We start from the raw sequence: 24,110 nt of genomic DNA, 5'->3' as shown, positions 1-24,110 counted from the left end.
CACAGAACATTATTTTTAGTGAAAAAGACACTCACCTTCTATATGGTTTTGCCCCAAATGGTATATAATTTAAAAAATAGGAATTCTAAACACCAACAATAAAACCCATACATTTGATGCAGTTAATGCATTTTTGCCTATAGATGAGAGCCCACCAAAAGGTTATTTATGGCATTTTTTTTTGTGCATTTAAAGAAAGGGTTGGTTATCTTATGTCCATGTCTAGACCATATTAGAATGTTCAAATTAGAAAGTGGGGAAAATAAATCTCCTAGGATAGGTAGGGTTATGCTGCACTAACATACAAACTTAAACTCCTGATGATTTAGTACATACTTCTGTCCTTCTGCTGTTATCATAAGTTGGCTTGGGTCTCTGCTTTAGAACCCAGATTGACAAAGCAGCCACCTTCTGGAATGCTGCCAGTCATGATGGCAGAGGGAAAACTTCATGGGGGTCTTATACTGGTGATGAAATTGACAGGCTCAGTCCACATGCTCCAACCCCAAAGGAGCCAGAAAGTTCAATGCCACCACGGCCAACACTTTTTGGTGATCAGAGCTAATGAGTACTCTAGAGGTGAGGGAAGGTTGTGACTTGCAGAGTCCCCACAATGCTGAAGAATGATAGCTGCTTGTGAGGGAAGAGGCAAAGGGAAGACTGGAAGTCAAGATGCAAGATGGGGGCTATTTAGTTGAGAGGCAGATGGTCAGCTACACAGGCCTGAGTGACACCCTGCTCTCCAGTATAGTATAACAAATGATTCTCATATCAGCTCCCAGTTGTCAAGGAAATGTAAAATTGTGTTTTGTGTCTTCTGTTTAAGAGGAATTGAACCTTGATATTACATGTTAGAATTATTTCTATGCAAAATACCAAATATATTGATATTTTACGTGTAAAGGGACTCTATGTCTATCTTATTCTGCGAAGACGCCTAATAATGGTGACACAATGAATTGTTACTGGTTTTGTTATCATCATAGTTATTATACCCATACCGGGCTTTGTTTCTAAGTGAATTAAGTCACATGAAGCAAAGGAGAGGCCATAGCCTCATGAGAGCACATCCACTCATTTAAGTCTGTCAGTTGGCTGTTTTCAGCTGTATCAGTTGAGAACGTGTTGGGATGACATGCAGCCCTGGATAAGATTGTTTTGAACAATATGAGAAATCAGTGGCATTCAGGCCAAATTAAATCTAATTTACTCTACAAATTGCCAAACTATCAGTCCTATTAAATCTGTTTATTAAAAGGCAGAAGAGTCGGCCTGGGTCGCAAGCTGTGGCTGGGATAATAAGACAAAGATGAAGCCCACTAATGTAGATAAATCATGTTTGATTTCCAGGCCAGAGGTAGCCAATGGGAGGGCTTTCACCTCGTCTTCTCTGTCATCCTGAGGTGTCTGCAAACCAGTCGGAATGTCCCCAGAGTCAGGCCATTCTGATTGATTTTCATGGCACTGGGAGGCCCATGTCATTGCCCCCAATCTGGGGTCATTAATAAAACCAACTCCATTTCTCTCTAGTTATCCATTCTACAAAATATAATTTAAGCAGGCCTTTATGATTTAGAGGTGAGTGAGATTAGGAGGGTAGAGGAGCAGATAATGGTGGTGGTAGAGGCAGGGATAGGAGGTTGGGATTATTATATTCTGAAATCCTGAAGTGTAGATAGGGCAGGTAATAGTAGACCTTTATTCTCAAATTACTTGGGCTGATTCACAAAACTTTATAAGGTTTTGGGTTGGATTTTACATCTTAACAATTGCAGATGTACACATAAAATGAGGGGGAAAGGGCAATGCTAATTAAGGCCTTATTCTTTAAGAAAGATAAGTCTTTGTTTATGGTGCTCACTTACTTGGAATCTTCTATTTCAGGGTCTCCAGTTACTAAATTCTGCTCATTCTTGGAGGTCTGTCTAAGGTCCCTTTTCATCTTAAAGTAGTTCTTTTTTAATACCTCAGTCCCTGGCTTTCTTTCTTTTGAACTCTTGTCCCAATGAATATTTTTCCAATGAATATTAATAGCACTTGATTTGAAATTATCATATTCTTTACTATATTGCACTTTGATAAATCTTTTTTTATGAACTATTTCCCTGAAACTACAAAAGAAATATATAGAGATATACAGTAACTTACCCAGGATCACACAGTTAATAATGTGTGCTATTCCTAAGCACCCCCTCAATATTTGATTACATGGGGTAGTCTGATCTTGAGGGGGAAGCAAACTCATCAAGTATGTAAGTTGGAGGGGGCTAGGGACTGGTGAGGGAATAAAATGTGAATTGGATTCTTTAGGGGGCTAGAAAAAGCAGGGCCCTCCAGTAGATGTCAAGCAATGGCCCTTCAGCCAGTGTAGGCAGAAAGGCTGGCTTGAAGCTGAATGATTGGGTTTACTCATTCAGAAGATTATTCCTTTTCATTGAAATTTGGCCTACAAGCACCTTCCACAGATCCATATCTGTGCCTTCCACTCTGTTCCAGGCAGTCTTCATCTCAGACAGCCTTTATAGTGGATATTTTCTGAAAGCTAGAAGTAAGGAATATGAATAAGATTAGAGAACAAGCCTTGAGCATACAACCTCAAACCCCAGATTGTAATTCCATGGAATAAATTTGTGATTCAGTCACCACTCATTCAGTACAATCCAGTAGGTTCAGGAAACTTCTGGAGGAAAGTTGAGGTGGGAGAAGGGAGGGATGAAAATTGCTCACAGTAATCCAAAGGCTTTATTAGTCTGTAATTAGGAGTGATGGGAGGAAGCCAAGTGAGGGAAAATTTAAGCTGAATTGCAGGAAAAAACGAGTCTCTAACAATGAAGAGTATTCAACTGTGGAGCGGGATGACAGAGACAGAGCAGCGGCAGTCACTCATAATTTCTTTATTGGTAATTTGGTCTCTATATTTTGGATGAAATACATATCTGGGAACCATGCCAAGTCATGCAAGGGATGCCCTTTAACCGGCATTCAGGGTGATAGCATTAATGGCTCTGGGAGAGGAAAATGAGATAATCTTGAGAACCAGCTGTGAATGAGAAGTCCAAAGAACAAGATGTTCTCTTAGGTTTAGGTCCTGGCACTGCACATCGTTGGAGCCGCTCTGAGTTGGGGCCCTGTACCACCACAGCAGAAACCAGTCACCTCTCACCTGGCTTCCAACATCTCTAGAGGGTGTCTCACTGCCTCCAGTCTTAGAGAAATTGGAATTCTCAGAATATCTGTTTTCTAGGAAATGACCATTAAAATGCAACTCTGTTCCATGTAATACATTTAAGTTAAAAGGGAAAGACAAGTGAAGATGGGGTTTTAAAAATGAATTAAAACATACATATACAACTTTGCATCACCTTTCTAGTAAGACTTACATGTGAAAACAAACCTTTGGTTGTATCCTATCTAGAAAACTCAACAAGTGTTTTAAACAGCAGCTTTTGCTTCTTTTAGTCTCTCACCCAGGTGGGTTTTTATGTGCTGCTAGTTCCATGTCACCTCTCTGTTCATGATCTTTCCAAGGACTTCTACAGTCTGTCCTCAACTTACCCCGTGGCCATTATCTGCATTACTCAAACCCTCGGTTTTCCAACTCTTCAGTATTTGCCCAACACATACACATACATGCATGTGCACACACATACCCAAACATGAACACAGGCTTACAGATGTGTGAGTGCATACACATAAATAAAAAATAGAAATAATGTTTTTTTTTTAATTTAACATCTTGAGATTCTAGTGTTTCTGGGAATATAATTTGAGGAAATGCCTCTTTGTTTTTACACCCAACCTACCCATTCCCAAATCTCTATAAAAAGGCACATGTGAATACAGTCACCACTCTTCTTCTACCCAGAATGCTATCATCACTCAACTCAGTATATAAGAAGTCTACTTGCCATCTAAGACTCAAGCCTAGCGCTATTGCTACAGAATGTCCTTTCCAACCTGCTCCACAGGAAGGGATCTCACTTTTCTCTGAAATTCTGCAGCCTGGTGATGATCCAGGCATGCCCAACACAACTGCCTTCTACTGTGGATCTTTGCCTTCATGCTTTAATCCTCTTACTAAGATGTACTTTCTCAAAGTTGAGGACCATGTTTCACATAGCTTCACACTTTACATAGTACCTGGCAAGGTCCCTTTAGCTCAGTAGATAGAAAGTACTCTTTTTAGAGGATAAAGAAGTTGATAATCAGAATATGATTATTTTTTATCACAACACTCCTCCATTTAGGACATGTTCTTGAACTTTCCACCAAGGTCTCATGAGGCTTATGTTTCCCCTAAAATCACATATAAGGTCCATTAGATCACTGCTGGTCGTCAGCACTCCTTCCTGTTCCTCATTAGTTCTTTTGCACTGCAGGACCACTGAAGGTCAATTTTCTACCTAGAGTGGTGGCTTCTCTCAATTGGCACTTAAGGCCACCCAGGCCCTGCCTTCTCCAGAAAACTTCTGGCCATTCCACTTTTGATGAACACCCAGTTCCTTGAATTTTTATGTAGTTATAATTAAACTGCACACCATAGCACTTAACTATTTTCTGTTCTCAGAATGTTTTTGTTTCACCAACTAGATCATAAATTAGTTTAGGGACATATAGAATAGTAAAAGTAAGTAAAAGGCTTGAACTCCAGAGTCAGCAGCTTGGTTGGAACCTGACTCTGACATTTATTAGCTGTGGGATCTTGAGCTAGTACTTAACCCTTCCATACCTTCTTTTGCATCATCTCAGAAGTATCCTTGATCCATAGAACTGTGAACTAAACAGACTAAAATTTGCATGTGCGTTCAGAATGCATGCAATAGGGTAGAGGCAGAAATAAATGCTTAAAGAATAATAAATTATAGGTCTTACTTAAGAGTGAAGGCAAGTGAGTCACAGAAAGGATTCAACTGAAAGAGCAAAGGGAGAAACCTGGATGTGTTGGTCTGTCTAAGAAGTTCTGAGTTGATTCTTGAGAAATTTTATCAAGGAAGAGAGCACAGTGTAGAGTGATTCTGAGCCCATGCATGATGTGTGGGCAGAAGTGACAAGCAGAGGGGCCTGTTATGACTGGGGATGTGTAGGTCTAGATGTGGGTTTATGTTAGTGGTAAAATGAAATTTATTTCTTTGAACACATTGGAGGCAGTTTCCCTTAAGTGCATTGGCCATATTTTCTCAGCCTACATATGTTGTACCTGGTTTTATGATGGCACAGGTTACAGGACATAGAGACTACCCTGGAAAACATGGAGTGTGATTGACATGCTTACAGACATGCAGAGGCAAGACAAAAACTACTAGACCATTTTTAAAACTGAGAAGAGAGTGGGGGTGAGTTTTTTATGTGCAAAAATTACGGCTTCATCACATGGCAGGAAAAGATACCTCTGAGATGCTGTTAGCCTCCAGAAGAGGCTGCATTCCTTCAGTGGGTAATCAAAGGTGCCAGAGAACCATCCAAAATGAGGAAGGTTGCATATGTACTGAGGCAGTCCATTAACCTCATTCCTTCCAGTTCTGGGATGTTAAATAGCAATGAGAACATCATGCATTCATTTATTTTCTGCCCCACCTCTTGGGCCCCTTGAAGTTACTCCATATTTTCATTTTAATGGAACATGATAATAGAGCCAAGAACTGCAAACCCACCAGATTGGGGAACTTTTGGGGGGAAAGTCACACGAAGGGCACATATTTACTGCAGTAACTAACAATTATCTTCAGAGGTTTCAAAAACTGCCTCATATATGTAACATTCCAATCACATTCTTATTGTTTAATGGGAAGATATGAAAATTCAATTGACAGGGCTGTCACTTCCATGAAGGTATTTTCATCTGAAATAGGCACTGCAGATACCTTTAGGAGAAGAGGCCCATGTGAACACACTCACTGGACTCATGAGTCCAATCCTGACACAGTAGACCTCTCATCAGCCCTGCACATGCCTGGATCATGCACAGTTGCTACTCTGCCTGCTTGGAACCTCTGTCCCTGCGTTAGAAAGTCCTACTCATCTCTCAAAGTCCAGAGTAATTTGCCTTCCTCCAGGAAAGCACCCCTTGCTTCTCCAGCCCATTCTCATCTCTTCTCATTCTGATTCTATGGCATTTAGAGCTTAAGCTTCATAATTAAATTCTAAATTATAGACCATTCTATTGATATTAATAATATGATTTTAACATAATGTTTTATGCACTATTACTTCAAGTACACAAAGCTCATATCCCAACTAGAAGTACATAATGAAAAGGGCCTGTTAAGAGTAACAGGGAAATGTGTGTGGACATTTCTGACATTGTATTGCCTCTTTAGGGGAGATATTTAGGCAAGGGTTCCCTTCAATGACATTTAAGCAAGTCGCATCTCTACATTGGTTTGTTTATGTGTCATTTATTTAACTGTCCCATTACTATAGGAAGGCACTTTGGATTACATTTAATTATAAAATATAAATTGAATGAATAGTAAGGGTAAGATATAGGGCTAAGTTTGTGGATGGAGGAGAAGTAGGCAGGGAAAATGTATCAGAAATCTCATTTGAGATTCTGACTTATCTGTGCATACTTGTGAATTCCTGACACATAACCATCCCCTAGTGGGCCCAGGGACTGTGCATGTAGAGACGTGCTTCTGATGTGGGCATCAGCACAAAATGACTATAATTCTTGGGTAAAGTCACAAACTCCTTTGCTTTTAGATGCTATGCACTCAAAACAAGTACAGAACAATTATTTCTAGAGTGACATCCACAATTAGAGGATGAATAATATGCTCCACTAAGGTGTGGGAAGAGAATAGTAGAACTTGTATTATTTATAAAAGGATTAAATTTCTAACATTTAATTTTTAATTTGCTTGGAAGCCCTCTTCAGTTCTTAAGCCAGAGTCACATGACTCACAGTGACCTTAAAGTGTCCAGAAAGGAGGGTAAGGATTCTGTAGCACAGAAGGTTTGGTGGTATGCCATCACTTCTTTATTCTTTTAGTTTACATATGCCCAGGTAAAGGGATTTGTGGGTTTATTATCTTCTTTTAATGAAACTGCCCCTCTTCTAGAGAAGTAACTTATAATAATCCTGTGAGAAAACTGTGGATGAGGATAATGCTAACCATACAAGCCCCAGAGAAATGCCTTATTAGGGCATGGTGGCACTAACACTTCTCTTCCTCATTCTTCCTTAGCCCCATTGCCAGATAAAAATAAGGACAGTCCAATCAGATGTAAAGAAAGGTCAGTCAATGAGTGGGAAAGCCAGTGCCCTCTGAAAATGGGTGGTTTTTAAAAAGATTTTATTTATTTATTCATGAGAGACACACAGAGAGAGGCAGAGACATAGGCAGAGGGAGAAGCAGGCTCCCTGCAAAGAGCTTGATACAGGACTCCATCCCAGGACCCTGGGATCATGCCCTGAGCCAAAGGCAGATGCTCAACCACTCAGCCACCCAGGTGCCCCTGAAAATGGGTGTTAGAAATGTTTCCATCTCTGTGTGATAGTCTTGTGAAAAATGATGATTAAAGTTCTCATATGTGAAAGCACATTGAAAATGTCAGGAAAATTTTTCTAACCTGCTTGACTTTAGATAAGCTAGAAATTGACTAGCAAAATTCCAACAAATGGTTTTGCTTTTTGGGTACATAGGATTGAAAAGTGAATTCATGACTAGTCAGCAGAACCAATTGTGCCTTCATCCATGGGCATTATGTGTCTTCATGAGGTACCTCTAACAGTTAGAGAAGCCATGAAAACCAGGATCAAAATAAACTGAAATCAGTGCCGGACTTTACAATTGTTCTATCACAATGTATTAAACCAAGACTTTCTGAAATGTGAAACATATTCAGGCTCAAAGCTTGCTCTGAAAATATTACTATGAATAATGTTTTCAATTTCAGCAAAAGGTTGACATTAAATTGTGATTACATAAAAAATGCAGGGATCCCTGGGTGGTGCAGCGGTTTGGCGCCTGCCTTTGGCCCAGGGCGCGATCCTGGAGACCCGGGATCGAATCCCACGTCGGGCTCCCGGTGCATGGAGCCTGCTTCTCCCTCTGCCTGTGTCTCTGCCTCTCTCTCTCTCTCTCTGTGTGTGACTATCATAAATAAAAAAAAAAAAAAAATAAATAAATAAATAAATAAATAAATAAAATAAAAATGCAAATGTGGATTTTATTTATTTCTCATTTTTAATTTATATTTTAATGTAAGTTTTATAATGAATGCAACAAATTAATTTATAGTATGTATATATGTATATATATGTATGTTTATCTATCTATTTACTTATATGGGGAAAGCAAACTCAATTTTTTTTCCTGATAGGTGTATATGGCCAGAAACTGTTGGAGATCACTGTATTTGTGCTATATACACATTCTGAAAGCATTCTATGTGACCATAATATTAGTGATGGAGAATGCTATTTGAGAAGCAAAGTACAAGACTACTGGTCCATATGATTGATGATCAATTAGGGCAATTAACTGCAAGCAGGTGCCAACAATAGATTTGAATGAAATGAGGATAGTTCAATTTTTCTAAAAGAATATACTGGAGATTCTTCTCTCTCCTTCTTAAGAGCCTACTACACAGACCAACTTGCTTCTTCTGTCTTACTACTCAGTGTCTATTGTGTCAGCCCTCCTCTCCAACCTGACTGGATGGCTCTTCGCCTCCCAAACAGAACTCGTGCTTGCATCTCTCAGATGTTTCTTTCCCAGTCCCTGTCTGAAGTGCCCTGTCGTGTCCTACCGACCTTCTTGTTGTATCCAAATCTTGCTCATCACTCCTGACTAAGGTCAACTCTCTTCTCTACTTCAATCTTCTCAGACCACTTTAGACCACAATTTTCTCTTTCTTTTCTAAACTAATAGCAGTTTCTATCTCTGCCACTCATTTGACAATCAACTATATAATGCATTGTGACAGCTCTGATATTACATTGTGCCATAGCATTATTTCCCTCTTCTGTTTTTAGGGTTTTTTTTTTTTTTATCTATTTCCTCTCACATTTTTCTTTATGACTGTAACTTCACTCAAACCTCCTTTTTGGTAGGGGTGGTATTTCCTCCTTCTGATAATAGTCTTCTTAATCTGTGCTCAGTGAAGGTGTTTGATAAATATTAGTTGTTAGAATAAAGGGTGGGTAGTTCTACTGGATGTTGCATTTCTTCACCTGAAATTAGAATAATAAAACATACTCATGGGGCTGACGTAAGGATTAAATGAACAATGTGTATATAACAGAGTGCCTGCTGCTTGGTAAACATTGGTAAATTTTATATTCCCCAGAATTAACTCATTAATGAAAACGCTTATGTCACAAAACCACTTGGTTATTTTGAAGCAGCAGTTGGACAGGAATGAATGATTTGAGGCCTGCTTCATTCATTTATGCACTTATATCAGGCACTAAAGAGGGAGTTTTATTTTTTTATTGTCTTAAAGGTAGGTTTTAAATTTGTATTTCAGTGTGCCCTTTCTTCTTATTATACCAATTATTATTCTCTGAAATTTTCCTCCAGTGATCAAGAGAGAGATTATAATTTTCCTGACTCATTGATAATTGATGCTAATAGTATGGTGGTCTCTCTGACAATTCAATACAATGACCACCATGAAAAAAAAAAAAAGAAATACACACACACACACACACACACACACACACACACCTGCAGTACCTTTAATCAGACCTGAAGCTTCTTGCTGATGGATATTTAACTCATTAATTCTGTTTGGCTGTTGGTCTGACACCATCACTGTAATACAATATGAAGTGCTAATTATCACAAAATCCAATGATAGAAAGAAAAACCCTTTTCTCTCTCTTTATTGGAAACTGCCTGCTCCTTCTCTTAAATTTGATCAGCATTTACTGTGATAGAAGAGGAAACCACAGCACCACATTTGCCTTGAGCCCTAACTAATGCAAAGGACAGTTCACTCTCAATCTATGTTATTTTTCAGATAATTCAGCACATCACTGAGTGCTTAAGAGTTTCTGTTGGTAATCTAAGAAGACAAAACAAATCTGAGATCCTGTATCCCCTCACACGGGTACTGTGGCTGCCTCAGAGGATAAGCAGCCGAGGCCAGTACCTCCTTCCTGGACTCTGAATCCATTTGTGAGTACGGGCACTGAAGAGCTGGCCATCCATTTCATCCTATTTCCTAAATTAAATGGGCTGGTCAGTTTCAATATTCCTCTCAGGTCCAGATTTCTTAAAAATAAAGCCACCCTCGCCAGACTTCCTTGGAAGAGTGTGTATGGCTTCTGAAGCCTGGGAACTGCCAGTTGTCACCTGGCTCAGGCTGCTGTTCCTAAGCCCACACCTGGGGAGTGCTTGAGAGAATCTACTGCCTCTCCCTGGCAATCACCTCACTGCCTAACGTTCTACTAGTCACCAAGTTCTCCTATTGACCCCAGTCAAGGTCTAGTGACCTCTGAAAGGCATTTTCTTTTCCTGAGGTCAGTTAACAATCGAGGAGCCATTTTTGTACCTGGAGGCATCATTAACCTCATCCATTCATTTTGCCAGGCCACCTAAATGCTCAGTTTTTTTTTCTGTTTATTTCCCCACTTCACCCTGACATCGATGTGACCGAAGCCCCTGAGCCTGTGGGTGGTGAGTGGGGAGTCAAAAGGGTGGATCTGGTGTAGAAGAGGGGTTGCTGTGCTGGAGAGGAGGGTGAAGACAGCCACGCCGCTCCCATAGTGAGCCCTTGCCTGTCGGGCCATCAATTTCCTCTCTTTCAGTACAACTCCCTTCACTTAAGTCCTTAGTCCCAGGAGCTCAAAGAATGCAGCAATGGGAGCAGAAAGGCAAGGGAATTTCCCAGGGCACAAACCTCCTTGAAAAGTTCACTTTAACTATGTCCAATGAATGAAATATTGAACATCCGGGATATTATTTTAAAAAGGGATATTAAACAACAGTGCAGGACTGTCTGGTTATATTACAATGTCTATCTTCTCATGTGTCAGCAACAAGTAATGCTGAAGGAAGCCTAATTAACATATTCACAGTGGTACAGGTAGTAAAACAGTTATGCTTTGCATTGCTCAGGATGTTCAGAGCTGAAATAGATAAACTATGTGGGAGACTAGTAATAGGTAATTATTCTCTACTTACATATTCAGCCTCATAATTCTAAATTAAGGTAAGTGGAAAAAGCTTATAAAATATTCAAAGCTCCTTTATCTTTCCTCCTCCCTCTTATTAGAAACTGTGCATGAATTTGCATAGAATAAACTGAGCTCATAAATCAAAGAAGAAACTGCAAGAATGCTCTTTGTAAGTTATAATTTAAGGTTAACTGTAGCACATTTTGCTTACTGTATTATTAATGACTTTCGTTCACTCATGACAAGATTACATATTAAAAATTGTTGGTAGACAAAACTCAGTTCATAATCAATTTGCTTCTTAATGTGAGCAATCTGCGTGCATCCCTACGGCGGAGGCAGGTTTAGCCGGGGATAATAGAAGGAGCGCCTTGGGAAGGATGGTTCTCCCACCGTGGGGCTCCTGCAGGGGAGTGATTGACAGGCAGATCCAGAGAGGGATTTAGCGGCTGCTGAAGGGCAAACCCGGTTGCCGGCTGGCAGAACCTGGGCTGCTCCCCGGGGAGGGGCGTGGGGGGTGGAGGGGTGGTTGGTGAGGCCAAGGCCACGCGTTGGGCTCCACCCTGAACCAGCCTCCTCTCTCCATCTTCCTCCCACAGGCCTGGGTACTGTCCAACACTGGCTGGTCCTCGACTCCTTTTCATCCTCCCATCCTCAATTGATGAAAATTCCTCACATCTCTTTACTAGAAAATGTGTTTCTTTCCCACTATTAAGCAAACTCAATTTCCATGTGCTTTCTCAAGCAGTTGCCCTTCTCGTTTTTCCTTGTTCTCCATCGTCCATTTCACCGTCTGTTTAGATTTCCAGCCGGGTCCTCTCCTTGCTCTTGACATCTGGGTCTCACATTTCTGCTCTCCTGTGGAAACACTCCTTCTCCTACACCTGAGCAGAGAAGAGCCAACCGTGTTCCTGCAGCTACAGCTTTCCACCTCCTCCACCCACCTGAGGGTCAAGTCTTTGATTCTAGTACATTGAGATTCCCGCTACTTTCTGATGCACTTACCCTCAGTCCCAGCTGGAGAAGCAGAGAGACAGACAGGAGGTTTCCAGGTTATTTTGCTGGAACTCGGCATGGGCAGGTTTGATATTATACTCCAATCTTGTGTTTCAGCCCTGGCTTGGCCTCAGGTAGATTTTTGGAAAGAGACTTGCTTGGGTGTCTTCTGAATGTGTGGGAAAACATCTGGAATTCTTACAGTAAAATGTTTTATTTCTCTACTTCCTTAGCGTTTGTGATTCTAGTATTACAGATTCAGGTGAATTGGCACCCATTTATCTACAGAATGTGTTCAAATTATTTTAAAAGCCTTAATCGCATGTAAAACACTTGAGATTGCAGCTTCTTGGGATGAGGAACCGTTGATGTAGACATACTAGAACCTCTACAATCCAGAAAGTCTTGGCTATAGATTCTAAAATACCACCAGAGGGGGATCAAGGTGGAGAATTGTATCTTATTTGATACCAATTTCTAAGCAATCAGACTGACTTCTTGTCTTGTCCTCTTCAGACTCAGAGGTCCTCCACTCCAACCCCTGGACATGCAAATATTCCATAGAAAAAGGAATTATTCATTTACATTTTTAATGTAAAGCCAGAGGAGGCACAAAGAAAAAGAATGTGTGGTGTTGGCAGAAAAGAAAAGAAGTGAGATTAAGAAACATATTTAGTCATGAAGTAGAGGGGGCACTTTGAAAGGGGAGGTGATTCAGATGTAAAGAAATCTAGGACATTAATTACATTTAAATTAAATAAGAGAGATGAAATGAAAAGTCAAAAGGGACTTTTTTTTTTACCTGATTTTTTAAATTGAGTGATCTTAGGAGCTACACTGTCACTCTTCTCTTACTCAACTCACCTGTAAGATGATCTCATTACTTTTGGGGCTTCAGGTCTATCTCTTTATCCATGACCCTATATCCCTAAACTCAGCACAGTCTACTCAATGGAGCTCCAGGCTTATACTTTCAATGTCCTGCCTTATGTCTTCTTGCAGTTCCCACGTAGCACCTCAAAATTACCATGTCCCAAACAGAATCCCTCTTATTCCCCATCCAAAAAAATCCTTGGACTTTCTGTCCCCATGCATGACCATCATCCATCTAGTTTCTAAGCTGCCATCTTATGAGGCTTCCTACCTGCTCTGTAGCCTCTAGGCTCCAACCCCTAGAAGTCTATCCAGCATCTTCCAAATCGCCCCTCATATGCAACCCCTTGGCCATACTTTAGCACAGGCTCTCATTGGGAGCAGGGGGGGGCACTGTAATCATCTCTGAGCTGGTTCTTTTGCTGAAGTTTTTAACCCCCAATCTAACATCTACACTGCTATCGAGCGGTTTTCTAAAACAAATCTTTGGTCATGTCATTTCCCTATTTTAAACCCTTCAGTGGCTCTTTGAATGATAAATTCAGATATCTCAGTTGTGGATATATAACCCTTTATGATCTTCCTCATGCCTATCTTTCTGTTATCTTTTGCTTTTTAACTATGGGCTTCCCCAATTCAAATCGAACCTTTTTCTCCTCTCCTATCTCTCTCTCTCCTCTCTCTTATAGTTCCTAAATTTTAGGCATTAACTCTTTTTATTTCACATTTAGCCAGAGGCAGAGCTTTTATTTCTGTAATGTTGCCAAAATGTTAATTTAATTCATTAAAAATGTATTGTGCATCTATTATGAAATTCTAGGAGTTGGGGGAGGTTGGGAACGAAGACAGCTAAGTAAGAGCAGAGAGAACAGGAAACAGAGAAGACCCAGTGGACTTGGAGAATCTTTATCAGCCCCTCTTCCCTTCCAAGGGCACAGCAATCAGAAGCCCTAGGGAACAGTCCTGCTGAACAGGGGCCATTCTGCCCTGGGACCAGCTGTGATTCTGGATGGTCTGACCTTTCTCTGGGGTGAGACCGAGTAATGGATTCAAAGTGTTTCATGCACAAGAGCTATTTTCCTGGTTTTATAAACTCGGAGGCACAATACTTAAAACTAACACTTGAAATGGGACTCTTGTTATTATGGCATTTCTTTTTCACCCAGTTCCATAACTCTAGCTGAGCTGTGAGACTAATTTGCCAAGTTCAGTTTGTCACAGGCTGGTGTTTGATTCCTCTTTTGCCAAGAGGTCCACCAGAGAGGACTTTTACGTTAATTAAAACAGTGCCACGTTGCCCAGTACATTGGTAGGGACAGTACTCCAGCAAGCCTGGAGAGAGAAGGGTCCACACTTCTCACCTAAATGAGTGCTTTACATTCTTGCCCTGAGTGGAGCATTCCCAGAATATGAGGGGATGGCAATCAAGAAAATAGGGAACAAAGGCAGGGGGTGGTGAGGGGAGGAGAGAATGAATGTCTGTATTTAGGTTACTTGTTCCACACACAAAAAAGGCTGTAAACATTACAATGTGGAATTGCTCAGTAGCTCCTGTGAAAGTTACTCCTCCAAAGTCACAAAATCATAATTAATTGTCAATTGATTGATGCAGATGTATGCCTTTGGAGTTCTGTGGGGGTGAGATCAGCGTAGCCTGAGGTAGCACAAAGGACCCCGAAAGAGGACTAGGAAGGAAGCATGGAATGGGGGGAACAGCATCACAGGGGAGGGAAAGCAGTGGTGTCCCCTGGGCAACGTGAACTCACCCTTCCCTGATGTGGCACCAATGGCTGGCTAAAGCAGAAGATCAACCACAGTTGGGCAAACTGTCCTTGACGTAGTGCCTGTGGAGAAAACCCTTCCCAAGGGTTGTGCTAAAGTCCCCTGAGTCTAGTCTTCTCTCTTGCATTCAACTCTGTGTTTTGTGGAAGCATACAGAGAACTTCTTCAGTTTCCCTCCCATCTAATTCTGTTCCTCTGGAGGGTGCTCACTGCTATCAACACTTTGTCGTGGATTTTTCCAGCTCTCTTTTTATGCATTTACATATGTAGATACAGATACATATTCATGTATATGCGCACATCCATAGAAATTCTAAACCAAAATGGAATCATCTCTATATATACTTCTAATGAGTTGCTTAATTTATTGCTTACACATGTACCTTGATGATCCTTCCTTGTCAGCCGCATTCATTCATTTTGGTTCCACAGTGTTCTATACTATGGACAGCTCAGTATTTATTTAAGCAGTATGTTACTGATGGGCACTTAAGTCATTTTCACTTTTTCCTTAGGGCAAAAAACATCTTGATATCTACAATTTTGGACCAAATACGTGTTTTTATGTATGACAGGTTCATAAAAGTAGAATTGTTTTTTTTTTGAAATCTTTTTTTTTAAATTTTTATTTATTTATGATAGTCACACAGAGAGAGAGAGAGAGAGAGAAAGAGAGAGAGGCAGAGACACAGGCAGAGGGAGAAGCAGGCTCCATGCACCGGGAGCCCCACGTGGGATTCGATCCCGGGTCTCTGGGATCACGCCCTGGGCCAAAGGCAGGCGCCAAACCGCTGCGCCACCCAGGGATCCCTAGAATTGTTAATTTTGATAAAAAGCCATTGGATTCTCATCACCAAGGTATATAATATGTGCCCATTTCCCCCACACCAGTATTATTTTTTTCTGCTTCTAAAATTGATATGAAAAATATTTCATTATTTTTTTCAAAATACACTTTCTTGGCTACTGGTAAGGTTTAATATCCTTTTTATGTGACTGGTTATTCTACTTTTTCAGGTCTATTTTTATTGCTCCAAAGAAGCCATTTGTCTCATTTCTATTCCTCATTAATTAGAGTTAAATTGGTTTGACTTCCACTGAATTTTTCCTAACCATCAAATGCCTAAGCCAAGTAATGTGAAAGTGTTAAGTGAGTTAAATAATCAATTGATCAATACGTATTCACTAGGCAATTAATGCCTCTAGTCTGTGCTGGATATTGTTGGGGATATGACTCTGGCTTTTAAGAAGCTTATATGATCTTTTAGGGTGATAAGACTCAAACTGTAATCAATGAGAGTGCTGCTGTTTACTAGACCCCAAGGACTGTAGACAACCAGGGAAGAGAGGGGCTCTGTGGTTCGGAGTAGCTGAGAGAAGCCTACTGAAGGAGAGGTCGTTGCGCTTAACATTGGAAACAGGATGTTGGAGGAAGATAGTGCATTTCAGAAGGGAGAATATTGTAAGCCAGGGTACTAAGTAGGTAAATGGGGCTTTCAGAGGGTAGCAAGGAACACAGCCATCTTTAAGCACAGATTATGGTTACCCATAGGATTCCATGAATTCTTGAGCTGCTGTGAATACTCCCCCAACCCCATCAAACACACAGAGAGGACTGTTTCAATCAATCCCACTAGGTGGATTTGCCTCTATTCATTCTTGTGGTAATTTGCCTTTGTGAGGCTGGGTGTCAGGGAGTTCAGCTTTTAGGTTGCTGGTTCAGGGGGGCAGATAAGGACAGGGCGAGGCTCCACCCTTTAGAACTCCACTGGATCCCCTAGGAAGCTGCTGGATCCAGGACCTGCCTGATTGCAGCCCCTAAAGCCTCATCATTTTGTCCAGAGGTGCCATTGCTGCAATTACAATCCAAACCCAGAGTCAATTACTCACTGTGTGAATCACCCCCAAAAGATTGCTTTTTCCTTTTCCATTAGTATCACACATAATTGCACTCTGTATGGTTCCTAAACTCTTATTCCTGACTTCAATGTCCATGAGGATCTAGGGTGATTATAAAGTCCCTTCATCTCCTATCACTGACCTCACTGACACTTTCCATAAAGTTCTCTTACTATTTTCTTAACGATACGCCCACCTCGTACAATTAATTTTTCAGCTCCTTGTGAGGAAAGAATCACTGTGTTTTCCCTGCTGTTTTTTCCATATGTTCATCCTTTCTTCTTTTTCTTTGTCTCCTTATTAACGGGGAATGTTAACACTCACGTACCCTAGAGTTAGTCATAAGGATGGTTGATTCTAATGGTTCTGGCTTTCTCTTTTATAGCCACCATCAGCTGCAGACCCCACAATTCCCCACCTTTTGGCCCTCAAAACACCACAAGCTGCCTCAGGGCATGACCTCCCTCAGGCTTTCTCTCTGACTCATTCTCAAGCTGCAGTTCACCTCTGCTTTCCCTCTCTTCCTACCATTCAGGGTGACTGTCCTGTGTATTACGTGCTTGTGGGGCTTATGAAATGAGATCAACCAATTCATCACAAATAATTTAACAGCTGCTAACTACCACTACATGGGTTACAAAGGCAAGTCATGCTGAGTCCTCCACAGCAAGAGAGATGGAGAGTGAGGAGAAGCAAGAGAGATGGTAGGGTAAGGTATCAACCTAGCTGGATGACAGAAGGGTACAGGGAGTCCTGCATCTGCTCTCCAAAGGGCTGTAGGTACTCCATTCCGTATTTGGCTCAGAATTCACATGCAAAGGGCCCAGTCTGGTAAAATTTTTTTTCATTAGTAGGGAACTTCAGGACTGGTGATATTTCAAGAAAATCAAAATAGTAGTGGCTCTTAGAGACATTTCACGTGGAATCCATCTACCAGCAGAGGAGTGGGTGGTGGGATGAGGCATTCAAAGGGCAGTCAGAGCAGGAGCATGACACAACAGAGTGTGTGAATATTCCAGACAAGCAGGCCAACTTTCAGGTTAGGGCCTGGGACAATGAAGTACTAGAAACCCAAGCCAAGGAATAGTCACTGAGACTGAGCAAGCAGAGCAGGGAATTATCACGGGGCATGCAGGGAGTGTAAGGGTATTCAGAGGGCAAACCAAATCCAGAGTCATTTAGGAGTTTCATTAGTTTTTTTCTCCACAACTAAAGTCTCAGTCTAATTCAACAGGAATTGTGTTTTGTTTCTTACAAGTTGCCTTCATCAAATCTTTTTTACTTTAGTTTCCACAAATGGAAGAAAGAAATAATTATATTTCTTTTGTATTCATATTTTATCTGTTTAAATATTATTTCATTAAAATGTGTCATTATAATAAAAAGCCCCAAATGTAAAAAATATGTTTGATCATAAGCACAACTTGACTCTTGGTGAGTATGGAATTCACAGGTGGGAACAGAAGTATGTGGGCAAACCAGAGCCTTATGTCCCAGTCACACACTGTTAATATTCTGGGTATAAGAGTGAACACCAATGAATCCGAAGTTAAGGTAAGTGCCACCTACTATCCCTCACTCTACTGACTCTCAGCCAAACTAAGGAGTAAGGAGCATAAAATCTCGAAGGAGGAGGGATCGAGAGTTCAAGGAGGGTATGTGGCTGAACGATTAAGGATGGTAAGAATTGCTTATAGTCATATATATATATATACACATATATATATATGGAAAATACTGAAATGTAGACTAAAATATGCAAAGGGATTTTCCAGGCAAACTAATGGGGAGCAAACTCTGGCCAGGGATATAACAGGTTCAAGTTCACAGAGATGGAAAATTCAGTTTTGACTAGGAATTTGGTATGGCTTTTGAGCAGTGTACTTGGGGAAGGGAGAAGGCTGAAGCTGGGCCGGCTGGGTAAGTTGGCAGGGACAAGATCTTATTTTAAAATTTTTATTCTTATGATAAGGAGATTGGATTTTACCTGATAGTTTGAAAACCTCTGTCTGGCATTGATTTTGGAAACTCTGATTCATGCCTATCATGGAGTTACAGACATGATGCAATGGAGAAACACTTGGTAACCATAACGTTCTTCTCATGGCATTAATTTCTGTCCCCTGTTTTGAGGAGGTCTTTCTGCAGCATCTTAAAGAGATATGCAAGATTTGGAGCATAAAATGGAAAGTCCTTGTTTCATAATTTAGGCCTAATGAGGATTCTCAAAAGATGTTTTTTTTTTTTTTTTCTAATCTAGAAAATAAGGTCAAAGTAATGTACAGGTTTAAAAATGAAAGGCTATCTTTATGTTCAATAAAGCATTTTTAATTTTCAGAAAGAAGAAAGAAAGGGGAAAATAACAAGGAGGCTTCTGTCTGAGATCCCAAGGCAGACGTAAAAAGCTAGAAGAGAAGATAAATATGAGCTATCGGCAGAGAAGGACTATTGCTCTCCTTAACCCAGGCGAGGGAGAATGCGTCCTAAGGAAAGAAGGGTTTAGTAAGACTTTCTGAGGCTTCTGAGGCTTCTATGAGTTTTCTTTCCTTTTTTTTTTCTAACATCGACCAGAAAGCTTTGTTGTCTAGGAAAGGGTAAAAGGATGTCTGGCTGAATTGGAATTGACAAAACTAGGCAACTCAGAGAGGGCAGTCTCGGGAGCAGCCTTTAACCACAAAAGAGATATTGAAGGCGATGCAATCGATGGAGCCGGAGCGGGCACAGGAGGAAGATGATGAAAACCATCAAATTCGATCACTGGGCAGGAGTGGTCAGCGTTAGCTTCCTCGGCAAGGGTCACTCGATGTCAGCCTCCATTCAGGGGCTTTCACCTCCCCTGCTGATTACTTTTTTAGGATCATAAAGTTTGAGAGTGGAGGGAATAGTGCATGCTGCCTGCTCCAAACTTCTTTCTGGGCCTGGAACATCTTTCACTCGTCGCTGATGTGAGTGGCTTTGCTGGACTCATGGGTTATGGAACTGTTGACTCAGATGCCTTGAATACACTTGACAGGTATGACTTCTCTCCCTGAAGACATTCATTCATTCATTCAGTCAAAATTTATTCCTATCCACGGTAGGTTTCAGGAAATCTGGCTACGGAGTCCTTGCAGTTTCTTCCATCAATAGGTGGAGTGCCTGTCCCCTGGACACTTGATTTGGCCTAACTGAACAAGGAGAATGAGAGACATATGGAGAGAGACTTCAACTATCCCAGTTGTCTCTATCACGTCCGAGGCCAGACTTGTGTGCAGAGGCAGCAGGCTCCATGTGGAGAGGAACTGACTCAGCTGAGCCCAGCCCCAGTTGCTGATCCAGAGGGTCTTTAGCAAACAAAGGGGCTCAAAATAAACATTTAAACCAATACCTTTTGAAGTAGTTTATTATGCGGCAGCAGCAGCTAATTGATTGATTTGTATGGAAGGATAAATTTAGGAAGACTCAAAGTGGAAGGGATACAGAATCCCTTCTGCTGAGCCTCTCAGAGAAGCCAGAGGCTCACCAAAGAAGTTTAAGGAGCAGATAAATATCTTAAAACTGTCCTGAAAAATGATCTATGAACATCAAGAATTCAATCATAGCATTCGGGTAGAACTTCAGGTGAATGTTGATTGCACTTAGAAAACATCCATCCAAATGACTGCATTGTAACAAGGAAACAAAGGTATGCATGGCATCTGATAGGTATAAGCACTACCTATCAGAAGCCAATGAAATGTAGTGTTCTCTGTCTCTAGAAGGATGAGATGGGCAATGTGTTTTGGCATACCTAGAGTGATGGGTATGTGTCTGTAGCAGAGTGGGATACATCTGGCTATGAACTTGATTATGTGTTGAGGTCACCCCTTTTCTATCCTGCTGTTTCCCTTTCATCAAACAATTCTTGGATTATAATTTGGCTTCTGGTGTGTACTTGTCCACAAGAGAGAACATGGTTATCCATAAACACTGACATCCCATCTATTTAATAGTTATATTTCTCATTGTAAATTAATGAATTGGGCTTCTGTGTTTATAGATTGTCTCAGTAAGCTTGATTAATGCATTTGTTGTGCTATGAGTCTGATTTCAAGCCTGTAAGCCTAGGGTGCAGAGAATGGTAATTCACAAAACACATGCTTATTTTTTCTTGAGTGCCAATCAAGCCCCTCTACCAGCAATACTTGACCTTATTTGCACCTTTTCTTCAAACTGTAGCAGAACCCTGGTCTCCTGACGCTCGGACCAAGGCTCTTTTCACTTCTCCGTTTGGTTAATTATAATACTGGGTACTATTTCTTGAGGGCTCGCTAGGTGGTAGGCATTACTCTTAGGGCTTTTCATGGATTACTTCACAATGACTATAGGAGTAATGTATTCTAATTTTACAGATGAGGAAACAGTGCCAGAAAGTTTAGTAACTTTCGCATTAGTAGTAGGAACAGAGCTGTGTTCCAGACCCAGGAAGTTGATTCAGAATGCTTACCCTAGACCACCAAGCTACATCACTTATCCAACCAGAGATGAAGCTATCTTTTTTTATACCCCTTCTTGTTACGAAGAAATCCAGAACATCTCCATTCATAACATTAAGCCCAAAGTCCTCTATATGGCTTTAAGGGCACTCTAAAATCTGATCTCAACCTATTGATAGCACTTCAACTCCTATGTTTCATTTAACCTTAACAATTACTTGAAGTGTTTTATATGCCAGACATCAATCTCCATAGAGATAGAGAAAAAAATAGATGAATAAAAGAATTTATAACTGAAATAGGCAGATAAAACACAAACCTGTGAAAATAGAACTAACAAAACAAGGCAGAAAGTAAATGATACTGTGAACATTTATAGCAAAAGAAACTCACTTCTGAATTGGGGACACTGATGACTTAGAGAAGAGATAGGGTATAAGGTCACCTCAATGAGGATTGTACTAGGCTGCGAAGAAGAAGAAAACAATTCATTACAGATAAGAAGAACAGTATAAGCAAGACAAGATCTTAAAAGAGCCATGGTCATTATGGGAACAAAAATGCACAAGTGTGATAAGAACAAGGACTATGATTGCAATTAATGTGAAAAAAAATAGATCACAGCTGGGTTATGGACAGGTTAAGGGATTTAGACCTACAGTGAAGGTCTGATCTGAGAAGAGAAATTACATATTGTGATTTTAGCACATTCACAATGAGTTGATGTTTAAAGCCTTGAGAATTGAGGGATCTTCATTGTAGACCTTTAAAGGGGATTGGTGTTTTAGAGGACTATCCTTCAGTTCCCTGTTCCTGCCAGATTATCTGGCAACTCTGATGGAGAATAGTGTGATGCCATGGACACTAACTAACTTGGTTTCCTAAGGTGCATTCTGGGTCTTAACATTCACTTGAAATGCTCCTTAGTTGATGATTTGCAGGGTCACATGTGTTTGCGATAGGCCTAGTATATATCCCTCTTAGATGTTAGTAAGGCTCAACAAGATATTAAATAAAGGCTTTGAAAATTTCTGCTGCGCAGAAACATATTTAGTTCTATTTAGTATGGTTTCCTAAGGTTATTGTTACAGAATTTCTCTTGATTCTTGTAACCACTATTACCATCATATGGGTTAGTGTTCCCTTCTGTTGAAGCTTTGGGAATCTTCCATTTAATTGATACATTCATTCTACAATATATCTTATCCCTTTTGGGAACAAAAGATGGAGCACCCAACTAGCAATGGGGCAGCTGAGCTCTTTTCCCATGACTGGCCAATAGTGTGACTTTTATGAATAATGGAAGTAGATCAACATCTCCTTATAGGATGAATCAGGTTGGTGACTTCTAATTGTTCCGCAATAAGCACCACAGGATTTAACTAATATACTGACTGATAGATTTGTATGTATAAGAATAGTTATTGTTTTATAACTAAAGTTTTAGTGTGAGTATTGAGGCAAATCAAGACTGGGTTATTGTTATGAACAGTTGATATAACTGTACCATTTTCTCTGGACTCAAGTGATCTGAAATTGCTTGGCTTCTGCCTTAGCCCCTTACTTTGAGTGATCTAAGAAAAGAAGAATGAACTTAAGAATAAGAAGACATATTCCTACCACCTGTTGCCATAAAAATGATCTGTGCAAAGGTTCTGGATTGGGCACCTAAGAAACAGTGAGGGCTCAGGGATTCATTCTGTATTGACTGCGGTAAGTCAGGTGCCTTCTGCTTGCTGCACTTATATGACATTTGGAAAGTGGATTTTAGACTAGACCAGGGTCAAAATCCTCTCTAGATCTAACACTGTATGACTAAAGTGCACAAAAATGTTGCTCTACTCTCATGGCCATGAAGAAGGGAACTTTCGGGAATGATGGAGAGTTTGGAATCCCACTTGAGTCTGAAGAGACTTTCAGTGTTACCTTCCTTCCTTCCTCACATGTGTAAACTTTTATTATGGCAAAGAGTCCAAATTTAGCTTGTGAGAATGAGACTGGAAAATTGAAGGTTTTTATGATTAATATCCTGGTAATCTCTAAAGTCCATCTCTAGTTATTTGAGCCCTGTCTACCTTCTCTGGACCATTTATCCACTCTGTTTTTGATACCTGTGTACTACCTTTGAATTCATCTCCTAACTATAGAGGATCTGCCAAATTAATTCCTGAGCTTCAGAAATCAGGGACCACCATGCCTAGGCTGTTCTTAAATCCCCAAAGAGGCAACCTCCTCCCCACAACTCCAAATGAAACAAAAACTGGTTTTGGCTGCTCAAATATAGTGACCTCAGTTGTCTTTCAGTTTTTTTGTTGTTGTTGTTGTTGTTTGTTTGCTTGTTTGTTTTTTTGTTCTTTTTTCCTCCAGGTGAATTACCAACAAGCTAATGGCTGGGGAGGTTGAAGAGAGTTAGAAAGGTGGGAATACAACATACAAAGGGAATGGGTTTTCAGAAAACAGTCTTTAGAGGAGGGTCTGATTAAAAAAATGTCCCAAGCTCAGGAGTATAGCAAATCTTTTATTCTTTATTGTTGCTTAACTAGGACTGTGAAATCTTCTCCTGGAGTTGGCAGTGAGATAGTCAACCAACCCCAGGAATGCCAATATGTCAAAAGGAAACCTTTTCCCTTCAGCAAATAAAATATTAAGAGGGCTCAACGAAAGCCAGTGGGAAGTGGCCTGGAGAAGGAGATGAAAAATTAATTTTAATGCATGGGAGACTAAGTAATTCACTTATTTCACAACCTCAATCAATTTTAATATTTTAGTATTTAATGTGAATGTGGTGCCTTTCCAATAATATTTTAAAAGTTGTTTCTCCTTTTTTTGCTTTTGTTCTACTTGTACTTTCTATTTTCTTAGCTATTTTTTCTTCATGTCTTGATAGGGAGGTTCCAGTGGATTTCACATTACTCAAGGCAGATATCTACCCTCTCTTCTTCTTACCAGTTTTAAAAGTTTAAAATTACCAGATAGGG

The sequence above is a fragment of the Canis lupus genome, chromosome 7 (assembly GCF_003254725.2).
Source record: "Canis lupus dingo isolate Sandy chromosome 7, ASM325472v2, whole genome shotgun sequence".
Taxonomy (NCBI): domain Eukaryota; kingdom Metazoa; phylum Chordata; class Mammalia; order Carnivora; family Canidae; genus Canis; species Canis lupus.
The sequence above is the reverse complement of the archived record's forward strand: the minus strand, read 5'-3'. Positions refer to the sequence as shown.